Here is a 23,972-nt window from a genome sequence, read left to right as displayed (position 1 = left end):
GAATCGAAAGGACCCCATTTACGGGCTTCTGGCCTGGGACCAAAATTCCCTTGCAGGATATGGTCCCAGCTGCAGCCAACAGCATCCAGTTCAATGGAGGCCACTTTTGAATTCCAAAGGCAGTGTTCCAGTGTCTGGAGCCAGGTCTCCCATTGACGTGAGAAGTTGAAAACCCCATAATGTCCATAGCACGCACAAAACTCGCATTGGGAGAAATCCGATGAGTTTGGGCCTCGCACCGGACTCTCCACTGAGCACCATTCTGCCTCCTCCTTTCCCTCAAAGTTCTCTAAATGCCCAGAGCCTGCCAACAGTTGGAAGTCTCTGGTCACAGCTGGGAAGTGCCGGACCAAATATCTCAGGGAGGACATACTGCTGTATCCCGCCTAGCAATCAAGCCAACAGCACACAAGGCCTTATGTCTGCCATCCAGGGGAGCAATCTCGAACACTGCCACATCAGAAACACATGGGCACCTTGGGACAGCTCTCCAACCCTTCCGGTAATCCATAATGGAAAGAACCAAATAAAATGAGAATCTAGGGAAACGCCCAAGATACCAATAAAAGGAAGCCCAAAAAGAACCATCTAGAAAAAGGGTGTAGTCAAGACACCTCGCACAGTTAGAGAGGGTCCTACTGCACACTACATGCTGGGACTAGAGGGGAATGCACGTGATCCCACAACACCTAATTACAGCATGCCCCTCTTTACACATCACACGGCGCACATATAGGTCAAAAGGTATGCCTCACATTTCCTTACCAGGGAAGACAGGTTATTAGACATCCAGTGAGTTCCAGAAAACATTTGTTTAAAAACCCACACCATCCAATAAAAACCACCCATTAACAAAATATACCCTTTCCTATCATGGGTAAGGGGGGAGAACAGATGACCCGCAAGCAAGAATTAAGGCGACCCATTAATAAACACTCATTTTCTCCAAAAAGTAGACACTCTGATTGGGGCCACCTTCCAGTGCCCACCAAAAATAAGACACATGAATGTAAAGGCACACCTGTAAAAAAAAAAAATAATAATAATCATTCAAAGGAATGCCCAAGAATGATTGATGAGAACACATAAGGATGCAAATGATTTCTAAAACGTAACCAAGAAACAACAGCTCTTATCCAATTCAATGCAGACATTAATACTTTTAGACACACTTGCTTGAAAAAACTGGGGGCACCAAACTTAAACAGGAATCCCTCATCACTCAATTCTCTCACTATTTCACCCAAGTCGGGTTATCAGGCTTCACTAGCAGCATCTGCACATTTTTAAAATGGAACACTGCACAATACAGATTGAAATCAGGGAGGGACAGGCCTCCCTTATCAAGCCTACGTCTAAGCTTTTTCCAGACCAACCTGGTCCACTTATCAGCCCAGATAAAACGGGCTATTTTCCCTTGAATTTTGTAATTGCTGGATTTTGGAAACGCAAATTGTATCCAATTGAAGAGAGATGTCAATTTAGGGAGATTACCATCTTTATTAAATTCCCACAGCCATAAATTGTTAATGGCAAGTGTTTCCACCAGACTAGTAGTTGATCTAACTCCCTGGCTACACTTTGCAGGTTGCGCTGAGGGATGTCATCCACCTTCTTTATAATTGAAATCCCTACATATCTAAGATCCAATCTAGTCTCTCACCCCATCCTTCAACATTCCAACACATCGCTTCTATTTTTTAGGTATTCACTGAATAGCCAGAAAAAGCACTGAATTCTACTACCAGCTGTTCTACTCTCGGGATAGTTATAGTAGGGTCTGACATATAGATCAACAGATCATCTGCATATAGCGCGACCTTGCTACTATAGGGTGGAGAGCTAAAGGGGGTGACCTGTCCATCTACTCTTAAGAGTTGTGCAAAAGGCTCAATATAAATATAAAATGATATACTAAAACTAGGAGTCAATATACCATTGAGAAGGATCTTGGCCAATGCACCCTCACAACAGCTGAAGAGCAGTAGTAAAACCCAAACCAAATCCCATGTCTCTCTAAACCTCCCAAAGGTACAGCCAGCACACCCGATCAAACGCTGTGGCTCCTTTATGGCGATCACTGCCAAGGGAACCGAGCAGGATGTGGCTAAATCTATTGTACCAATAAGTTGTTGCGCAGGCTCCTGAATCTGCCTCTTAGCGATAAACCCATTCCGATCTAAATGGATCAACTGTGGAGCAAGCCTTGCCAATCTCCCTGCCACAATGCTCACAAAGATTTTAAAATCTGCATTCAGCAGGGAGATTGGACGATAAGAATTGGCTCTACTGGGATCTTTAGAAGGCCCTAAGACCAGGACTAGTGTGGCCTCCTTCCACGTTTTAGGGATCTGCCCACCCTGCTGGTAGATTGAGTTAAACTGACTTTTCAGGACTGAGACCAATTCTTCTATTAAATAAAAAATGTGTATACTTCCAAAGGCAGGGCATCCGACCTGGCAGCCTTACTGTTCTGACTCTGACATATCGATGAGCGGATCTCTTCCTTAGTAATGGGGGCATCAAACCCCTCTCTGCCTGTCATTGTCAATTTTGGCAGTTGCGCGTTCCTCTTCCAAGCCTTAAGTAAGCCTAGGTCAGGGCAAACCTCCTCCGTATATAGCTCAGAGAATAAGGATATAAGGAACTCTTGCATTTCTTCCCCTTTGTCAGAGACATCTCCCCTAGGGTTAACTACTAACTGCTCAATACAATTGCTTGATATATCTGCCCTGGCTTTCCATGCTAGTAGCGCTCCCGCTTTCTCCCCATACTCAAAATTCTTCATAGAGCAGGCTTGCCATTGTTCCCAATACTTCTGATCTAATTTAATCCTATAGTTTTGCCTCCCCTCTTCCAAAAGCCTTTGTAGCTACTCCTTCTCTAGATTTAACTCATGAGCAGCTGCAACACATCAGCGTCTAAGGATCCCACTCTATCTTCCATTTATTTTTTGTCTCTAATCTCTCAGTCTTTGTTTTAAAATGAGCCAGATTTTGCAATAACCCTCAAATGGATACTTTAAAGGCATCCCAGACAACATCCAGGGGAGTGGACCCCATAATGTAAAGAAAATAGGCTGCGATTGCTTGCTTTAACAACCTGCCAACTTCTACGTCAGAAAGGATAGCCCTATTTAACGCCCACCTTGGCCTGGACAGCCCACCATAGCCTTTTAGTGTCATAGTAACGGTAGCATGATCATAAATATGACCGGGTAGGATAATAACCGCCATTATAACAACTGCCAAAATCCTATCCGCATAAAAATAGTCTATCCTAGAAAAATGACCATCTTTTTTGCTGTGGAAAGAAAAGCCTTTTCTGGCCCCCATCACACACTTTCAAACATCCAGCAGCGCCAAGTTGTATAGAATATTTTAAGGACCTGCGTACATGAGGGGTGTAGACATAAATCTTTGCGGTGGACCTATACAGAGTTGGATCAAGGAGGACAGTAAAGTCTCCCCCGATTACTATTGGGGATATAACCTCCATTAGATTCCACTCCAGATTAGATAGATGCCGAGGATCATCAATATTAGGCCTGTAAAAATAGCACATACTAGCTTATAACCTCCGCAGCCCAAAGTTGCAATAATCCAGCTCCCAGAGTTATCGGTTTTTGAAGATTTTATAACTCACCCTGCCCACCTCCTGATCACAACTGCTACACCCATACAAGCTCAGTGTGCTCAGAGACCAAGACATTTTCTATCCAACTATATTTGAATTTATTTTTATAAATGTTTACCTTGCTACCCAGGTGGTCCGCAAAGTTGATGAAGCATTCCATTTAGCTTTAATAGCTTATTTATTTTATTTACAGTTTTTATACAGTACAGCCCAGGCTTTAAGATACAGGCAAATATTGTTCAGTTGTTTGACAGAAAAGACATATATTGCTTAAGAAAAATTTTACACATGCAGGTAGTGGAGAATTGGTAAACTCAAAGTGAGTTGTTCTTGGGTCTGCTGGGTTTGGAGTCTATGGAAACAGCAATGGTACCTAGAAGAGACAAAACTTACTGCAGTTTAACAGACTACACCATGGTGAGCCATTTAATCAATGGAATTCTATAGAGAGATGTTTTAAGATTATACTTTGTTTTAGCTCTGTAGAGTTTGTTACTAGACCAGAGAGTAGGTGCAGTGAGAAGAGTAAGGATTAGCATTTTTTTTAATCCACAATAAGCGAATGCAAAACCTTGGGCAATTCTGCTGGTTTATTTCAACTTGCCCCAAATTAAAAAAAATAAGAAATACACACAGAATGCCCAGCAGCACGGTGGGGAATCCATGGAACAAGGAGTTGTTGAGCTCTCCAACTATGTCAGGGGCAGAACAATACCTCAAAGGTAATTGCATTAAGTTGATTACACTGTCTCTCGTGACACTGCATTAAATAAGGTTCACAGCAAGGGAGCCGGTGCGTGGCCCATGCCTGATAGGTGGACCCTGATGTCAGACCCTGCACAGAGGTTTCCCTTCTGGGGAAGTTGCTTTCAAGAGCAACATTAGGAGTCTGGACAATGTATTTACCTGAATGCATTTTACCATTAAGGCATATAAAACGACTGCCCTTCACAGTGCTAACAGCAACTGGTTGGACTGTTTTTTCCATCTTTGGAGCAGTAGAGCATCCCTTATTACCCTTTGCTTGCATAAAAAAGGGTGAATTTCTCATGATGGGGAATTTGAGTTAGGAATATTAACTTTTAATACATCAAGAGTTGGACTGGACTCTACATAAACTTTAATCAAACGGTCCTGTGGTGCAGACTAGTAGAATCTATTAATTACTCTAGCCTTATGATACATGAAGCGATGTGGTGATAATGGTATTTTTAGCACCACTTTTATACCAGTAACTGGTTAGTATTAATTTCCTTCAGCAAATTATTGTGTCCTTGTTTACTCTCAAATCCTTATTTGTAATCATTGATGCTTCACAAAAAATGTAGTCTGAGGAATGTTTGGAGAAGTTGTGGTAACCACTATAAGGATATGTAAATATGTGGACTGTAGTAGAATGAAATATTTTTGGGCATTCGAAGTAGGTGATTGTGGAACAGACCCCTCCCCTACCTCTTTCGGGCGGTGGCTCAGTACCGTTTCCCTGGGCTCCGACGATAGTCCCACCGCGTCCCTGGCAACCCGGCATATCCCCCTTTCTCTTTCCATGCAGGAAACGAGTACGAGGGACGGCGAACCGGAAGTACCTGTCACCAACCCCGGAAGTCCCGCCCACGATCCCGGACCGGAACACGGAAAAGGACGCCACGGAGAAGAAGCGGAGTTCTTGAAGGCGGACTCGTGGCAGGAGACAGCAAACCGAGAACTGAGGGCGGTGGACGGAGAGCGCGGAGAAGAGGAGAGCGGAGGCGAGGAGGAAGAGATCTGGAGCGAGGACTGGTGGAGTCCTGTGGAGGTGGCTGGAGAGCGGCCGCAACTCGGAGAAGAGTTGCGGCGGGGCATGTGAGTACCCTGTCTCCTGAATTGCAGGCTGACTTGTATCATAGTGTAAATATCGACTCCTCTCACTGTATAGCACTCCTAGGAGCACTGTATATATGCGCACTTCCTGAGACACCATAGATAGTAAATACCGCCACCGGAATCCTCACTACTTGCACCCTTTCCCTTCCTGCTTGAGTTCCATTCCATCTTCGACCCTTCCGACCCCCCCCTCACTCTCTCTTCTACCCCCTCACAACCCGGGTGTTGGTGTCACTGGTTAGTACTCGTGGCCAAGGACTAACTGCCCTGTCATTGTCTCTCTTTACCTCCGAGGACCACCGGACTACCGAAGACGGAGAAGAGGAAGACCCCCACACCTGCTCACCGCGGATCCCGGCTCCCTGACGACTACCCTCCGGATTCCCTCTCCATTCTTCTGTTTCCTCTGCCCCTACGTACTATAACTGTCAGTGTTAATAAACAGAGCTACTGATATTGCTCACTACATACGGCCTCCAAGCCTGTTATTCCGGTCCGCCCATACCCAAAGCCCACAAGTGGTGTCAGAAGTGGGATACACCGGAAGCATGGAGGCAGCAGTGAAAAAACTGGCAGAATCCCAGGAGCAGATGGGAAGGCTCATGGAACAGTTCCTAAAGACGGCCGAAGAGGACCGCGGGCAATTACACGACGTCCTGAAGGGTCAAGGCACGGCCCAGGACCAAGCTCTAGGAAAACTGACCGACGTGTTGGGACAACAGAGGCCCGTAACATCCCTTCCGTCGGTAGTGCTACAAAAGTACGTTCCAGGCGAAGACCCTGACTTTTTCTTTACTAATTTTGAACGCTTGGCCCAGGCTGCTGCATGGCCAGTCGACCGCTGGGGTCACTATTTGGGACCTTTGCTTACCGGGGAGCTACAGGCAGCTTACCAGCAGGCCAACGTTCAAGGACAGACCCCGTATGCCGACATAAAGACATGCATTCTGGAACGCCTAGGGATAGACGAGGACACCTATAGAATACGCCTTAGACAAGTAAAGGAAGGGCCACAAGAAAACCCCAGGGCTCTTTCCTTCCGTATCCAGGACTTGGCTAATCGGTGGCTGAAACCCGCCACCTCCTCCAAAGATGACATTTTAGCCAAAATATATCTGGAGCAGTTTTTGGCTTCCTTGCATCCCTCCACGCAGAAGTGGGTACGCCAGCACGCACGCCTAACGCTAGAAACGGCCGTGGAAATCGCCAGTGCTTTCAATCGTGCCCAGGAGACACAAAGGATTAAGGATGAACACCTAACCCGAGGTCATCACCCCAATCACATCCGAGCCCAAAGACCTCCACCGCCAAGAAAACCAGAACCAACTCCCCTTTTTCCTTACCCTGTCCTACCACGACCACCGAACCCCGGACCCCAGTGCTACCATTGTGGAGGCTATGGCCACATCGCCAGGGTTTGCCCCCAGAGAGAAGAGCCTATGGAGGTGGGGCTGGTTAGAAACCTGGTGTGTGACACCCCGGAGATGGAACCCCCTCGTTTTCACTGTCCAGTGATGATAGACGGCCAACCATTGAGCGCTCTAGCAGATTCCGGTTGCCGGCAAAGCGTACTGCGCCCTCAAGAACTGCCCACTCGCATAGGACCCGTGACCGGTACTGTCGCCATCCAGTGCGTGCACGGCGACACCAAGACATATCCCACCGCAAGGGTGCGGGTACAACACCATGCAGACCAAGGAAGCCTTCTGAACGTAGGCTTGATACCCACTTTACCGGAACAGATTATACTGGGCAGTGATTACAGCGGACTACCTCACCTCCTCCAGAAAACAACTGACTCACTCGAGAAGTGGTGGGCAGAAGCACCGTTTCCCCAGGCCACTGCTAACCCGAGCCTTCCGGACAAACCCTACAAAACCAAGAGCCAAAAGAAGAAGGAGAAAAGAAAGCACGCAACTGCATATCCCGTGCAAGTGGACGACCATCCATGGGAGACCGACAGGGAGTTCCGAGCGGCTCAGCAAGAAGACCCCATGCTACAGAATGCCTGGAACCAGGCTTTGGATAACGAAGACCCTCTTCATGTAGGTCCCTACTTCTATAAACGGAACGGGCTATTGTACAGGAAGGGCAGCCCTCAGCAAGCATCACAGTTGTTAATCCCTGGGCCCTTTCGGGAGAAAGTGTTGTTCCTGGCCCACAGCCACCTATTAGGGGGACATTTTGGTGATGTAAAAACGGGACAATCCATCCTTGACCGGTTCTATTGGCCGGGGGTTCATCAGCAGATCAAACGCTACTGTCAGGAATGTCCCGTTTGCCAGAAAAACAGCCGATATCGCCCTCCCCGAGTTCCTCTCCTGCCTATGCCCCTCATAGACGTGCCCTTTAGTCGGGTTGGCATGGATCTTATCGGTCCTATGCTTCCATCCAGAAGTGGGTGTCGGTATGCTCTGGTTCTGGTGGATTATGCCACTCGTTTTCCCGAGGCGGTGGCCTTAAAACAACCCACCACCCAGAACATAGCAAAAGCACTTATCTCCATCTTTTCACGAGTAGGTTTTCCCCGAGAGATCCTGACGGATCAAGGGACCCCCTTTGTTTCCTCCCTCATGAAACAGGTTTGCACACAGCTGGGTGTTAAACAGATAAGGACCTCTGCATATCACCCGCAGACCGACGGCCTGGTAGAACGCTATAATGCCACCCTAAAGACCACATTAAAGAAACTGCTGGCCCTCGAAAGCAAAAGGTGGGAAGAAATGCTACCCCTAGCATTGTTTGCTATCCGTTGCAAGGTTCAAAGAAGCACCGGTTTCTCCCCATATGAATTGTTGTATGGAAGGGCTCCCCGAACCCTGTTGGACATGGCAAGAGAAGCGTGGGAGGCCGCACCTGATCGCACCAAACCCCTCCCAGAATATGTCGCCAACCTGAAAACCCATTTGGGACAAATACGAGAAATTGTACGTCAGAACCTGTTGGCGGCACAAGCCTCTCAAAAACGTCAATATGACAAGGGAACTAGGGCCCGTTCGTTTAACCCAGGTGATCTGGTACTACTCCTTCTGCCATCCTCAGACCATAAACTACTGGGTCAGTGGCAGGGTCCTTTTGCAGTCCTACGTCAGGTAACCCCTGTGACCTACGAAATAGAGATGGATCCCCAACGAGGGGTCTCCCAGATTTACCATATAAATCTCCTGAAACGGTGGGAAGGACCCCGACCTGTTCTGTCCGGTCTTGCGACTCCAACTGTCCTCCCTTTTGAGATCTGTTTTGATCCCGACTTGCGGGAAACCCAGAGAGTAGACCTAAGCACTGCCTTGACCTCCCTTCAGCATGTGTTTTCCTCCTTACCGGGCCACACCACGGTGGTAGAACACTGTATTCGGACTGAACCAGGGAAAACCGTGAGACAACGGCCCTATCGGGTCCCAGAGGCTCGAAGGACGGTAATCAAGGAGGAAACTGACATGATGCTACGAATGGGCGTCATCGAACCGTCCATCAGTCACTGGAACTCCCCTATTGTTTTAGTACCGAAGCCGGATGGCTCGGTACGTTTCTGCATCGACTTCCGGGAGGTCAACAAAGTCTCCTGTTTTGATACATACCCATTACCCAGGGTTGATGAAATGGTGGAACGCATAGGCAAGGCTAAAGTCATCAGTACCCTTGACCTCTGTAAAGGCTATTGGCAAATCCCACTCCGCGCAGAGGACAAAAAGAAAACTGCCTTTTCAACCCCGGATGGCCTGTTCCAATTCAAGGTGATGCCCTTTGGCCTTCACGGTGCCCCCGCCACCTTTCAGAGGGCAATGAACCAGGTCCTTCAACCTCATTCACGATACGCCGGGGCATACCTAGATGATATCATCATCTATAGTGACACATGGACCCAACACCTACAGCACTTGCAAGAAGTCGTTTCCTCACTAGGAAACCATGGCTTTACCATCAACCCCTCCAAGACCACGCTGGCCGCTCAAACCGTAAAGTATCTGGGGTTCCTCCTGGGCGAGGGGGTCATCAGACCACAAAGCAAAAAATTAGAAGCCATACAATCCATCCCCTTCCCGCGAACACGAAAGGAATTAAGGGCTTTTCTGGGCCTCCTGGGGTACTACAGGAGGTTCATTCCCCGCTTTTCCCAAACAGCTGCTCCCCTGACGGACCTCCTTAAGAAGTCCACAAAAGCCGAGGAGGCCCTCTGTCATCCAAACCCGGAGGTGCTCCAGGCCTTCAGCCAACTGAAGCAGGCCCTGGTTTCCGAACCTGTTCTGGTTAGTCCCGACTACACCAAGGGATTTATCCTGCAAACGGATGCATCAGACCAGGGTATAGGGGCCGTGCTGTCGCAGAAAGATAGGGACGGACATGAGAGACCCATCCTCTACCTAAGTCGAAAGCTCTTTCCCCGGGAACGGAATTATGCAGTCATCGAAAAAGAGGCCTTGGCTATCAAATGGGCTGTAGAAAGCCTTCGTTATTATTTGGATGGTCGCGAATTCACCCTATATACGGACCATGCGCCATTAGAATGGATGGCGAGAAACAAGGGACACAATGACCGTGTTCTACGATGGTTCCTGACTCTTCAGCCCTATAGATTCACAACACTACACCGCAAGGGTGTGGAACAGGGAAATGCCGACTACTTGTCTCGTTACCCTCCCCCAACCAACTCTAGTAGAAAGATGGCTAGGGGAAAGGGATGTGGAACAGACCCCTCCCCTACCTCTTTCGGGCGGTGGCTCAGTACCGTTTCCCTGGGCTCCGACGATAGTCCCACCGCGTCCCTGGCAACCCGGCATATCCCCCTTTCTCTTTCCATGCAGGAAACGAGTACGAGGGACGGCGAACCGGAAGTACCTGTCACCAACCCCGGAAGTCCCGCCCACGATCCCGGACCGGAACACGGAAAAGGACGCCACGGAGAAGAAGCGGAGTTCTTGAAGGCGGACTCGTGGCAGGAGACAGCAAACCGAGAACTGAGGGCGGTGGACGGAGAGCGCGGAGAAGAGGAGAGCGGAGGCGAGGAGGAAGAGATCTGGAGCGAGGACTGGTGGAGTCCTGTGGAGGTGGCTGGAGAGCGGCCGCAACTCGGAGAAGAGTTGCGGCGGGGCATGTGAGTACCCTGTCTCCTGAATTGCAGGCTGACTTGTATCATAGTGTAAATATCGACTCCTCTCACTGTATAGCACTCCTAGGAGCACTGTATATATGCGCACTTCCTGAGACACCATAGATAGTAAATACCGCCACCGGAATCCTCACTACTTGCACCCTTTCCCTTCCTGCTTGAGTTCCATTCCATCTTCGACCCTTCCGACCCCCCCCTCACTCTCTCTTCTACCCCCTCACAACCCGGGTGTTGGTGTCACTGGTTAGTACTCGTGGCCAAGGACTAACTGCCCTGTCATTGTCTCTCTTTACCTCCGAGGACCACCGGACTACCGAAGACGGAGAAGAGGAAGACCCCCACACCTGCTCACCGCGGATCCCGGCTCCCTGACGACTACCCTCCGGATTCCCTCTCCATTCTTCTGTTTCCTCTGCCCCTACGTACTATAACTGTCAGTGTTAATAAACAGAGCTACTGATATTGCTCACTACATACGGCCTCCAAGCCTGTTATTCCGGTCCGCCCATACCCAAAGCCCACAGTGATGACCTGACTTGGGAGTTCCATTCGGAGTCAGTTGAGCCTAATTTTGGAATGTACAGCTGCATGGGTGGGGTGCTCATAAATAAAGACTTGTTGAACCTGCATGAGGCATTGTTTTTGATCTTTTCAGTGGTGACGACTGGGCAAGAGCACTTCAACACAACTTCTACAGCCTTTCATCCATTGGTGGCGAGTGGCATATTGCTGGCACATCCTACGGCATAACGAAGTGAAATAATGGTCCTCCTACTGCTTCAGTTGGACAGCTTTTGGCAGTTTTTGACTCTACTTCTCATTTACTGTTCTGAGAAGCGTCCACGAGTTTCTGTATTTTAGTGGCTCCTGTATCTTTCTGGCCAAACATATGGCAGTCCCTTCTCTGGCCTCATGAGTCCCTTCAGCTTCTGCTTGTAAAAGCTCTTGCTCGTTTGCACAAGAATCCTTCAGCCCAATGTATCTTGCTAGTTTCTGGCTGCAGTGACATCCAAAGCTCTGCTTGTGAAGCTTTCGTGCGCTTGCTCGACAAAAAGTACAACCCCCATAAGTTGTGAGCCATCCATCAAGGAAGCACTTCGTTCCTCAAGCCTCACCTAATTTACTAAAACTTGTATCTCTATATCCTGCTTTTTCGGTCCTGGTTTATTCTGGGCTCCAGCGGTATTACTGAACTCCGCCCACAGGAAGTTGTCATTCTGTCACCATGTGGGTGTCTTGGAAATCAGAGTCTAAACCCCCAACTTCTATTATTTTGCTCACAAGTTGTATTACTGAACTTTGCCTCACAGAAAGTTATCCTTCCTGCATTTCGTGGGAGGGTTGGGAATCAGTGTCTAGACCGCCGACCTCTGTAATGCATGTCTGTACTTCTTCCATATTGTTTGCACCTATGTGAGAGAAAAAAGCTAACCCTGTATTTAAAATTTACAGGAATTTCTTAGCTGTGATTTCCTTTGGTCTTCTCCACTGTTCTGTTGTAATTTTTGTTTTATAATTTCTCTTCTAGTTTTTTTTCTATCTTCTCTGATAATTTAGTGTATAGATGCTTTTGTTTATTTTTGTGGTATTAACACTTTTTCATTCCCAGGAGTCAAGGGTGCAGAATAGTTTACCTCCTCAATTCTTTCTCACCTCACCAGGAGAACCTGCAATTAAATGGTCAAAATGGAAGAAAACATTTGGCCATTACGCCAAAGTATGTGGATCTAATCTCACACCTGAGAGAATAACGTATCTTCTCATTCACTGCTTATAGGGTGAAGGAGAAGAAAAGTTTGAGAATTTACAAGACTTGTAGGAGGATGAGTAAAAAGAGACTTTGAATGGGTTTGACACTTGTATAAAAAAAAATAGATCTGCATTTTCGTACGAAAGTTAGTACAGTTGTTTGAAAGATGTCATTTTGAGATGAGAGTACAGATATGGTGAAAGTGTGGAAGAATATGTTACCAGTGAAAGTAAATTGGCTTATTCTTGCAAATTTGGGGGGTTTGTAAAGGAGCACATTAAGGACCAATTCATGCCTCAGTATCGATTTGATAAAGTTAGACAAGAGCTCTGGTTGAAGGATGATACCACACTTAATGATGTTAATGCTATAGCTAAACAAATTGAGCGTTCTTAGACTGTGGAAGAATTGGATAAAGATGTCAAAGCAGCAGTTAGTAAAGTTAATCTATAGGTTGAGGAGAACGAAAGTAGAGTGGCTTAGTCTGCTCAAACTAGGTTTGAAAGGGGTGTGTTACAAGTGTGGGAATTGGGAGGGGCATGTTGCCTCCTTTAAAATGGTTCAGCTCTGAATGCAGTGGGCAAACTATGCAATAAGAAAGGCCACTTTGCCAAATGCTGACTCTCAATCAAAAATGGGTTTAGGAACAATGAAATATCCTCTGAGTCTTTCACAGTCATTGTTGATATCATCTTATCTGTCTCTGCTGGTGCTTGGCTCAAGTTAATTTCTCATGATTTGTTTGGTGATTAAGTAACTTTGAAAGAACCTGATGTTGTTCCAGGTGGATAAGGAACACAGACAATAGAAATGAGAGGGTTCTTCAAAGCTGACATAGAATTTAAGAATACCACATGTATTGTAAAGTTTATGTTCCTGTTAAAGGGGATGGTGTATTGAGTTGGCTACACCAAAGGGATCTTAGTATTCTTTTGGACCCCCAATGCCACTCCTCCTGATTTTATTTTTATCAAGGAGATTCTGATAACTAATGTACAAAGTCTTGAGCTTGTTAAGACAACTGGGGATACTAAGGTAAAATGTGTGCATGAATTCCCAGAAGTCTTTGAGTCAATGGGGTGCTTAAAAGGCTATGTCCATTAAATTAAGCTGAGAAAGGGGTCCATACCCGTGGTTTGTAAAGTTAGATCTATACCCATTTCCATGAGAGAGTCTGTAGAAATGGAACTGAAATTATTGTATAATAAAGGTTTCATTTTGCCCGTAGAAAGCACAGAATGGGTGTCTTTTAGTAGTGTGAAAACATTCTGGAGAGATCAGGTTATGCGTGGATTTGAAAGGTTTGAAAAAATGCGTAGTGGTTGACTATGTTCCGCTGCCTAATATTAATGAGATTTTGACTTTCTTACATGGGGCTATATTTTTCACCACTCTGGATTTGACTGCAGCATACTATCAGATAAGACTGCATCCTGATTTAAACGATCTCACTGCTTTCTTAAGTCTTTTTGGCACATTCTATTTTGCACATGTACCTCTTGGTCTTCTCAGATAAAGCTATGTTCCAGAGAGAGATGTCTATATTGTTTGGAGGAAATGAAATGCTTCCAGAAAGACATTTTAGTCTTTGGTGAAACCCTGGAAATACATGATTGGAGGGTAAGGCTAGTTTTGGATGCACTAAGGAAGACTGGATTGGCTCTCAAACTCAACAAGTTTAAGATAGGAAATGAAGAAATTGAGTATTTGGGACATAGTATAAGGAGTATTAGGACCATTTGTCCCAAGAGAGAGTAAGTTTCATGAATACTGTTACACAGCCCATTGTAGAAGGAGGTGTCTCAATGAGAATTGTTTTACAATGAAGGTGCTGTTGGTTTAGGTACTGTGTTGGTACAAAGGGAGTGTGATGAGTGATTCTAGTGCTGTAAAACACATCTCACGATCCTTGCATGGGGTGGAAGCTAACTATTCAACCATAGAGAGAGAGAGAGGTGTTGAGTGTCTTCTGGGCTATAGAAAAATGTGTATGGGGAAAGGTTTTTATTATAATGACAGATCATAAACCTTTGATTCCTGATGTAGTGCCCATGTGGAGAAGCAGGTGGATTGCAGGATTATTGTTTTGAAGTTTGCTACGTTCCTGGACACCATAACAAGGTTGCTGATTGTTTGTCTAGCCTTAGTGTTGTTGTGGAGGAGGAAGAATTTGATGTTGATGAGCAAGTGAAGGTGTATGTGGTTACGGAAGGAACCATATCCAGGATGAATCATTGGATGCTCTTTGAGAGATGAAGTATTACAGAAGGTGGGTGAAGCTCTTTAGGATGTATAGAGTTAAGGGAGGAATTAAGCACTGAATTGGAGTGGTACTGGAAGGTAAGACCATGTAGTGTCTTGTGGGAGTGGAATTATTTTGTGTGGAAAGAGATTGGTTTTGCCTGTTGCACTCAGTGAAAGAATTATAAAATGTGGACATGAGGGACACCAAAGTAGGAGCAAAACTAATGCGAGAATGCGGATGGACTATTGGTGGTGAGGTATGAACATTCAGATTGAAAGTTTGGTAAGAGTGTTTGGGTTGTATGAGGAGTGTTAAGTGTGTAAGATGAGGTGTCTATGGCATGTAGAGATCTGGCAAGAAAACCCTGGAAAGCGGCTGCCATGGACATTGTGGGACCATTACATAACAAAGGATCATGTAATTTCCTTCTGGTTCTTAGTGATCAATGTTCTTGTCTGGCTGAAATAGGAATTGTGGGGGGAATAGGGATCAAAAGAATAATAGATTTGAGTGAGATATTTTGCAAAGAGGGTTTTCCAGAGTCTATTCTGACAATTATTTGACTGTAATTCATTTCAAGAAAAAATGAGTTTTATTTATTCAAAAAGGCATAAAACATAGGAAATATTCCTTGTATCATCCTGATGGTACTGGTACTGTGGAGAAAATCAATAAAGTGTTAAAAGAGCGTGGACAGGTGGAAGTGTGTGCTGGTAGGACAGAACTGTCCCTGGCCTGGAGGTGTTGGGGAAAAAACCATTAACATACAATGGAGTCTGGGAGCGGACCTTTCAAAGAAATTAATTGACTAGTAGATCGTAAAGTTAATTTTGATTTGAGGAAGGTGGTTGCATGCCATCATTTCAGCGTGGGGGACATAGTCAAACTAAAGTCTCCTTAGAGATCAAGTGGCTGTTCCAAATTCTGCACAAAATTGTAAAATAAAATATTTTTAAATGCTTTCAAGGTGGATGATGGTGAATTTTTAACCTCAAAAGAGATGTTTCCTATAGAGGTTGGATATCAGTGTTTTGTTCAATGCTGCTATGTTACATACTGTGTGGGGAGAGCTTACCTGACGAGGTCCCTGGGCTGCTCTTTATCCCTCACGGCAGAGGGATACCGCCATTCCCGCTACTCCTCGCCCGCAGCGCGGGCAGAGGCGAGGGGCTGGGTGCTGCTTGGTCTTGCTGCCTCAAGACCCTGTGCGGAGCGGAGGATCTCTTGGACACCTCGAGAGGGACGGCGAGAGGCAGGGACTCGCTAGACCAGGAGTCCCTGCACAGCCACGGAGATCTTGGATGCGCCCCCTCGAAACCACGCCCCCCGCCCAGCTGAGTCGTAAAAGCGAGTGAAGCCAGGCAAACAGTGGGAGAGCTTACCTGACGAGGTCCCTGGGCTGCCCTTTATCCCTCACGGCAGAGGGATACCACCATTCCCGCTACTCCTCGCCGCACCCGCTTCGCGGGTGCCGCAGCGCGGGCAGAGGCGAGGGGCTGGGTTCTGCTTGGTCTTGCTGCCTCAAGACCCTGTGCGGAGCGGAGGAACTCTTGGACACCTCGAGAGGGGCGGCGAGAGGCAGGGACTCGCTAGACCAGGAGTCCCTGCACAGCCACGGAGATCTTGGACGCGCCCCCTCGAAACCACGCCCCCCGCCTGCAACGCTCTCTACTTAAAATCACGTTTGGCGTGTAGCGGAACGCGAGCGGAACGCCGAGCGAAGCCCGGGCAAAGGGCGGGCAGTCTGTGGCAGTCAGGGGCTGTCTGGGCTGGGCCACCCCCCTGACATTACGCCTTGACGCTCCAGTACCGGTACTCATCCTCACGACAATAAGGGTACCTGCTCTTTTCTAGTAGTCAGTACAAATGTCCACCCGCTCGGGGAAGAGCCTGGGGGGAGGTGGGGAGGTGGGATCCAGCAGTGTAATAGGAACTATGGACAAATTCATCACACAGGTTGCAGCCACCATTGAAAAAGAAATCGTAATGACGGAGCGGCGTCTTTCGCAAGAATTCCACCCGTCTAAAAGATCATCCCTGGGCCCCTTAGCTCAGGTAGCATCACCGGTATGCAACCCCGTCCCCCTTTTACCCACCCCCGTGTATCCGATGAAACGAGGGTTGCCTCACTGAGGACCAGCATTGACAGATTGGAGAGGCTGGCTGAAACATCTACACCTCCACCTGAGGCTGGTGGCAATCCAGTCGTGTCTCCTATTGTAATCCCTCCTTCCATACCAAGCCCTGTAAGTTCTCCCCCCTTAGCGGTAATTACAAAGCCGATAGGCATTCTGCCGTTGGCCCGCAAGGTCCCTGTAATCACCAAAAGAAAAAGGGTCGCTAGCCCACTCAGAAGAAGCTCCCTGAAATCATGCAAGAAGCCAAGAAAACAGGGGTCTAGGGGCATAGGTATTAAAACGGGCGAGGGTTTGGGCCCGTCAATCCCCTCTTCTTCCACCAAGGGGAGCGGTCCCAACCTAGAAAAAGCTGGCGCAGCGCCTCTTTTCAGCTTCCAGCCAGTAGCACCCTGTGCCCCTGTTTCTATTGATCAATTCAAGGAATCGCTGAACAAACTATTGTCCCCGCTTATCGACAGAGTTACTGGGCTGGGTGACAGGCTCGACAGGTTTGAACAGTCAACCTTAGACAGTTTTTTTTCATTGAAAGCTCTGATCAAACTGCACTCTAGGATAAGGGATGAGGGACTAGGAGGGCTCACTGGAAGCAGGAAAACCACAGAGCACCAGCAGGTTTCGCCTGTTGTACCCTCTGCGGCTACTATTACAACTCCCCTGCTGACTGACAATATTCCCTCAGTGTCGCTTGTGGCTACCTCTGGTAGTATTGGTCAAAATACGCAGGTCCACCCTAGTACTCCCAAGCCCTCTCAAGCCCCGGGTATGAAGCCGGGCCGGGTCGAGCTGCCGGGTGGGAGTTGTCCCGCTAAACAGAAGGGAACAGCAAAGGGGACGGGCAAAGCTAAAGCTAACAGTCAGGCTTGTCCAGCTAAACTTGCGTGTAATGATCCTGCTCCAACCCACCCACAACCACTACCAACAAAAACTGTCCCAAAAGTCCCACTACCCAAAGTCGCCCCAATGTCCCCTCCTATGGACCTTACCCCAGACTGCCACCCTTATGTCGTTGTCCTTACAAAGGTACCCCCCCTGAAGGCCAGCCAAAATGAATCCCCTCAAGCACTAACAAACAAAACGTTGCACTGGCTAGAAGCCAACAGACCCCTTCCTAGGGGTTTGGATGGATCAATTATAGGAGCCAGAAGGGTGGGTTGGGTGGGCCATGGCCATAAGCATCTTGAAGGTGACTGCGTGGTGGTCAACTTTAGGGATAGTAGAGTAGCTCAAACTATTTGTAAACCTAATCCCGGGGGTCCGGGAATTGATACAGTGGACTTAACCTTTTTCTATCCAAGACCATTCACCCCCCGCATTGGTCAAGAACTCGGCATGGGTTGGAGCACTAGCCCCGCTTATTCTGAATTCCCCGCCTACCCTCAATCCTATCCCCAGACAGTCTGGCCATCACCAGGGTGGAGACCACCGGGCTATTGAACCGACGGCACTATTGGGGTGGTCCTAAAAAATGTTAGTACAGACGATGCCACTGAGCAGACAGGGCTAAGAATCGATCACGATACACTCCCTCTGAGCACGGTGGTCCCCACCCTCACAATCAGAATGTAATCAGCTTACCGGGACGCAGGGCGGCGCTGGTAGCCATATGCCCCAGGTCCCGTTGAAGTCAGGAGGCATCCTAGTTCCTGGCGGTGAGCCAGCTGTGACGGATCCAGTCCTAAGGATTTTCAGCTGGATCATCGCGGGATTAGAAAGGAAGACGGGGTTGCCGGATTGGAACGCTCTTGTGGATGGTTATTCTATCTGCATATTCCAGGAGACGTGGGCTAAGGATTTTCATCCCACTTTGTTCCAGCTGTCTCCCCTTCGTCAGGGAGGGCCCGTCCTTGGGGCGGTCTCCTCATTTGGGTTGCTGCTGCCTTAGATTGCAGGGTGGAAGAGCACCCTACAAACTCACCAGATATCCTTAACATCACGCTAAAGGACTCACGGGGTTGCCTGCTCCTAGACATCTTTAACATCTATGCTAGAGGCACTAGGGGAGGTGTACAATCTCCCACCATTGCCCTTTTGGAAGATCTCAGGCAGCGGCCAAGAAAATCGTGCACTCTGTTGGCGGGTGATCTAAACTGTACATTCGAACCCCTAGGCCCTGATGATATGCTAGGCATAGAGGAGGAGGACTCGAGAAAAGGGTTACCAGCCCTGGCACTGCCACCCATCAAAAGGTGGACACAAGTGGCGTTGCAAATCAACGCCCTTACCATGGAATTCGATCTGAGGGCAGTCAATGGGAGGTCAAATCTGATTCGACTGGTGCACCTACCTACAATAGGCCCAATCATACGTCTAGAATAGACTATATTCTTCTTGACATATGCCTATGGAGTACTCTGTGCGATATGGAGATTATTCAGACCATAGAGAGCGACCACAATCTTCTCTCTCTTGTGTTATCTCCTGAGTGGCTTAAGGGCAGGGTTGGTTTACATTCCCTGCCGGCTCCTAATTCCCAGATGACCAGTGTATCCAACTGCGGGAGGCGACTGAAGTGGGCCAAACTGGCCCTCTCTGCTGAGAAAGTTTCAGCCATAGGGGCACTGTTGGCTGCAGCCCAGGGCAATCTGGGATCGTTGTCCCACGCGCCTGAGGAGGCCACGCAGATTTTTTGTGATCTAACCAGGGCCCTAGGCAAGCTTTTCATCTCCCCCTCTAGCCCTTCTGGCGCTACCAACAGGCCCAAATCCATGAGTAGACAGGGATGGTATACAAAAAAATGCAGGTCCCTGAAAAAAGCCCTGATAGGGGCAGTCAAATCAAAGTCCCAATTATTAATCAGGGTTACAAATGGGGGTGGGGTCGCACACTACTCACACACCGGCGGTGTCGCCCCTAAGGACTCTGGTCAATGTAGTAAAGTGTTCGCGATGCATCATCTTTCGATCTTCTGCTATCTTCGCTGTCTTCGCCATCCCTGGACACGTGTTTCGGGGTATTACCCCTCATCAGCAGGGATAGGCCGTGTACTGGGGTTGCCGATGGCTGCCAATATCTGCCAGGTATAGTACCACTCAGGCGCGTAGGTGCGGGATCCCAGGCTCGTCAGCCCGCTGCTCAAGGGAGCTTTAAAGTTACAAATGGGGGTGGGGTCGCACACTACTCACACACCTTAAGGGCAGCGAAAAAGGAGTGGGAGGAGAAGTTCTGGGAAGACCTGCTGGCAGCTAGCAAGGGGAAGGATGCAAGGAGCTTTTGGAGCTTGGTCAGAACCAGGAATAGGCCTGATGCATCATTGGTTACGTGTTCCATCCCCGCCCAGATCTGGTACAACCACTTCGATGCCCTGTATTCCCAACCAGAGGGGGCACTTAGTGAGCCCTTCTCCTTGGAGGTTGATGTTGAGGGTGGTGATGACTTCGCCTCGAGGGAGGTGGAGGCCGTAATTAAGTCCCTGGTCCAACTAAAAGCAGCTGGGCCAGACGGGTTACCAGGCGACCTGTTACGAGCCAACCCGAAGGAATGGGGTCATCTGGTCGCTAATCTTCTTAACGCAATCATGAGGGGCGCACCAGTGCCTGATTCCTGGAAGGGGCGGAGGTTGTCCCGATATATAACAAGCATTAGGAATGCATTAGGGCTCGGGTTTGTTTTAAGTTAGAGATAATGGCATTGTAAATGGCAATGTGTTTTAGGCACTCTGCACTACCACTCTGCACTCTGCACTACCAATCTGCACTCTGCACTCTCAATCTGCACTCTGCACTACCAATCTGCACTCTGCACTACCAATCTGCACTCTGCACTACCAATCTGCACTCTGCACTACCACTCTGCACTCTGCACTACCACTCTGCACTCTGCACTACCACTCTGCACTCTGCACTACCACTCTGCACTCTGCACTACCACTCTGCACTCTGCACTACCAATCTGCACTCTGCACTACCAATCTGCACTCTGCACTACCACTCTGCACTCTGCACTACCACTCTGCACTACCACTCTGCACTCTGCACTACCACTCTGCACTTGCACTCTGCACTACCACTCTGCACTCTGCACTACCACTATGCACTACCACTCTGCACTACCACTCTGCACTCTGCACTACCACTCTGCACTCTGCACTACCACTCTGCACTCTGCACTACCAATCTGCACTCTGCACTACCAATCTGCACTCTGCACTACCACTCTGCACTCTGCACTACCACTCTGCACTACCACTCTGCACTACCACTCTGCACTCTGAACTACCACTCTGCACTCTGCACTACCACTCTGCACTCTGCACTACCACTCTGCACTCTGCACTACCACTCTGCACTCTGCACTACCAATCTGCACTCTGCACTACCACTCTGCACTCTGCACTACCACTCTGCACTACCACTCTGCACTCTGCACTACCACTCTGCACTACCACTCTGCACTCTGAACTACCACTCTGCACTCTGCACTACCACTCTGCACTCTGCACTACCACTCTGCGCTACCACTCTGCACTCTGCACTACCACTCTGCACTTGCACTCTGCACTACCACTCTGCACTTGCACTCTGCACTACCACTCTGCACTCTGCACTACCACTCTGCACTACCACTCTGCACTACCACTCCGCACTACCACTCTGCACTCTGCACTACCACTCTGCACTCTGCACTCTCAATCTGCACTCTGCACTACCACTCTGCACTACCAATCAGCACTCTGCACTACCACTCTGCACTACCAATCTGCACTCTGCACTACCAATCTGCACTCTGCACTACCACTCTGCACTCTGCACTACCACTCTGCACTCTGCACTACCACTCTGCACTACCACTCTGCACTACCACTCTGCACTACCACTCTGCACTACCACTCTGCACTACCACTCTGCACTACCACTCTGCACCACCACTCTGCACCACCACTCTGCACCACCACTCTGCACTACCACTCTGCACCACCACTCTGCACCACCACTCTGCACCACCACTCTGCACCACCACTCTGCACCACCACTCTGCACCACCACTCTGCACTCCCACTCTGCACTCCCACTCTGCACTACCACTCTGCACTACCACTCTGCACTCTGCACTACCACTCTGCACTCTGCACTACCACTCTGCACTCTGCACTACCACTCTGCACTCTGCACTACCACTCTGCACTCTGCACTACCACTCTGCACTCTGTACTACCACTCTGTACTACCACTCTGCACTACCACTCTGCACTCTGTACTACCACTCTGCACTACCACTCTGCACTTTGCACTACCACTCTGCACTACCACTCTGCACTTTGCACTACCACTCTGCACTACCAATCTGCACTCTGCACTACCAATCTGCACTCTGCACTACCAATCTGCACTCTGCACTACCAATCTGCACTCTTCACTACCAATCTGCACTCTGCACTACCAATCTGCACTCTGCACTACCAAACTGCACTCTGCACTCTGCACTCTGCACTACCACTCTGCACTACCACTCTGCACTACCACTCTGCACTACCACTCTGCACTACCACTCTGCACTACCACTCTGCACTACCACTCTGCACTCTGCACTACCACTCTGCTCTACCACTCTGCACTCTGCACTACCACTCTGCACTACCACTCTGCACTACCACTCTGCACTCTGCACTACCACTCTGCACTACCACTCTGCACTACCACTCTGCACTACCACTCTGCACTCTGCACTACCACTCTGCACTACCACTCTGCACTACCACTCTGCACTCTGCACTACCACTCCACTCTGCACTACCACTCCACTCTGCACTACCACTCTGCACTACCACTCTGCACTACCACTCTGCACTACCACTCTGCACTACCACTCTGCACTACCACTCTGCACTCTGCACTACCACTCTGCACTCTGCACTACCACTCTGCACTACCACTCTGCACTACCACTCTGCACTCTGCACTACCACTCTGCACTACCACTCTGCACTACCACTCTGCACTCTGCACTACCACTCTGCTCTATGACTCTGCACTCTGCACTGCCACTCTGCACTACCACTCTGCACTCTGCACTACCACTCTGCACTACCACTCTGCACTACCACTCTGCACTCTGCACTACCACTCTGCTCTATGACTCTGCACTCTGCACTGCCACTCTGCACTACCACTCTGCACTGCCACTCTGCACTACCACTCTGCACTCTGCACTACCACTCTGCACTACCACTCTGCACTACCACTCTGCACTACCACTCTGCACTACCACTCTGCACTACCACTCTGCACTACCACTCTGCACTACCACTCTGCACTCTGCACTACCACTCTGCACTCTGCACTACCACTCTGCACTACCACTCTGCACTCTGCACTACCACTCTGCACTACCACTCTGCACTACCACTCTGCACTACCACTCTCCACTCTGCACTACCACTCTGCACTACCACTCTGCACTCTGCACTACCACTCTGCACTACCACTCTGCACTCTGCACTACCACTCTGCTCTACCACTCTGCACTCTGCACTGCCACTCTGCACTACCACTCTGCACTCTGCACTGCCACTCTGCACTACCACTCTGCACTACCACTCTGCACTCTGCACTACCACTCTGCACTACCACTCTGCACTACCACTCTGCACTACCACTCTGCACTCTGCACTACCACTCTGCACTACCACTCTGCACTACCACTCTGCACTCTGCACTACCACTCCACTCTGCACTACCACTCTGCACTACCACTCTGCACTACCACTCTGCACTACCACTCTGCACTACCACTCTGCACTACCACTCTGCACTACCACTCTGCACTACCACTCTGCACTACCACTCTGCACTCTGCACTACCACTCTGCACTCTGTACTACCACTCTGCACTACCACTCTGCACTCTGTACTACCACTCTGCACTACCACTCTGCACTTTGCACTACCACTTTGCACTACCACTCTGCACTTTGCACTACCACTCTGCACTACCAATCTGCACTCTGCACTACCAATCTGCACTCTGCACTACCAATCTGCACTCTGCACTACCAATCTGCACTCTTCACTACCAATCTGCACTCTCCACTACCAATCTGCACTCTGCACTACCACTCTGCACTCTGCACTACCACTCTGCACTACCACTCTGCACTCTGCACTACCACTCTGCACTCTGCACTACCACTCTGCACTACCACTCTGCACTACCACTCTGCACTACCACTCTGCACTACCACTCTGCACTACCACTCTGCACTACCACTCTGCACTAGCACTCTGCACTACCACTCTG

This window comes from Lissotriton helveticus, chromosome 9 (assembly GCF_964261635.1).
Source record: "Lissotriton helveticus chromosome 9, aLisHel1.1, whole genome shotgun sequence".
Classification (NCBI taxonomy): Eukaryota; Metazoa; Chordata; class Amphibia; order Caudata; family Salamandridae; genus Lissotriton; species Lissotriton helveticus.
Note: the sequence above shows the minus strand (reverse complement) of the source record.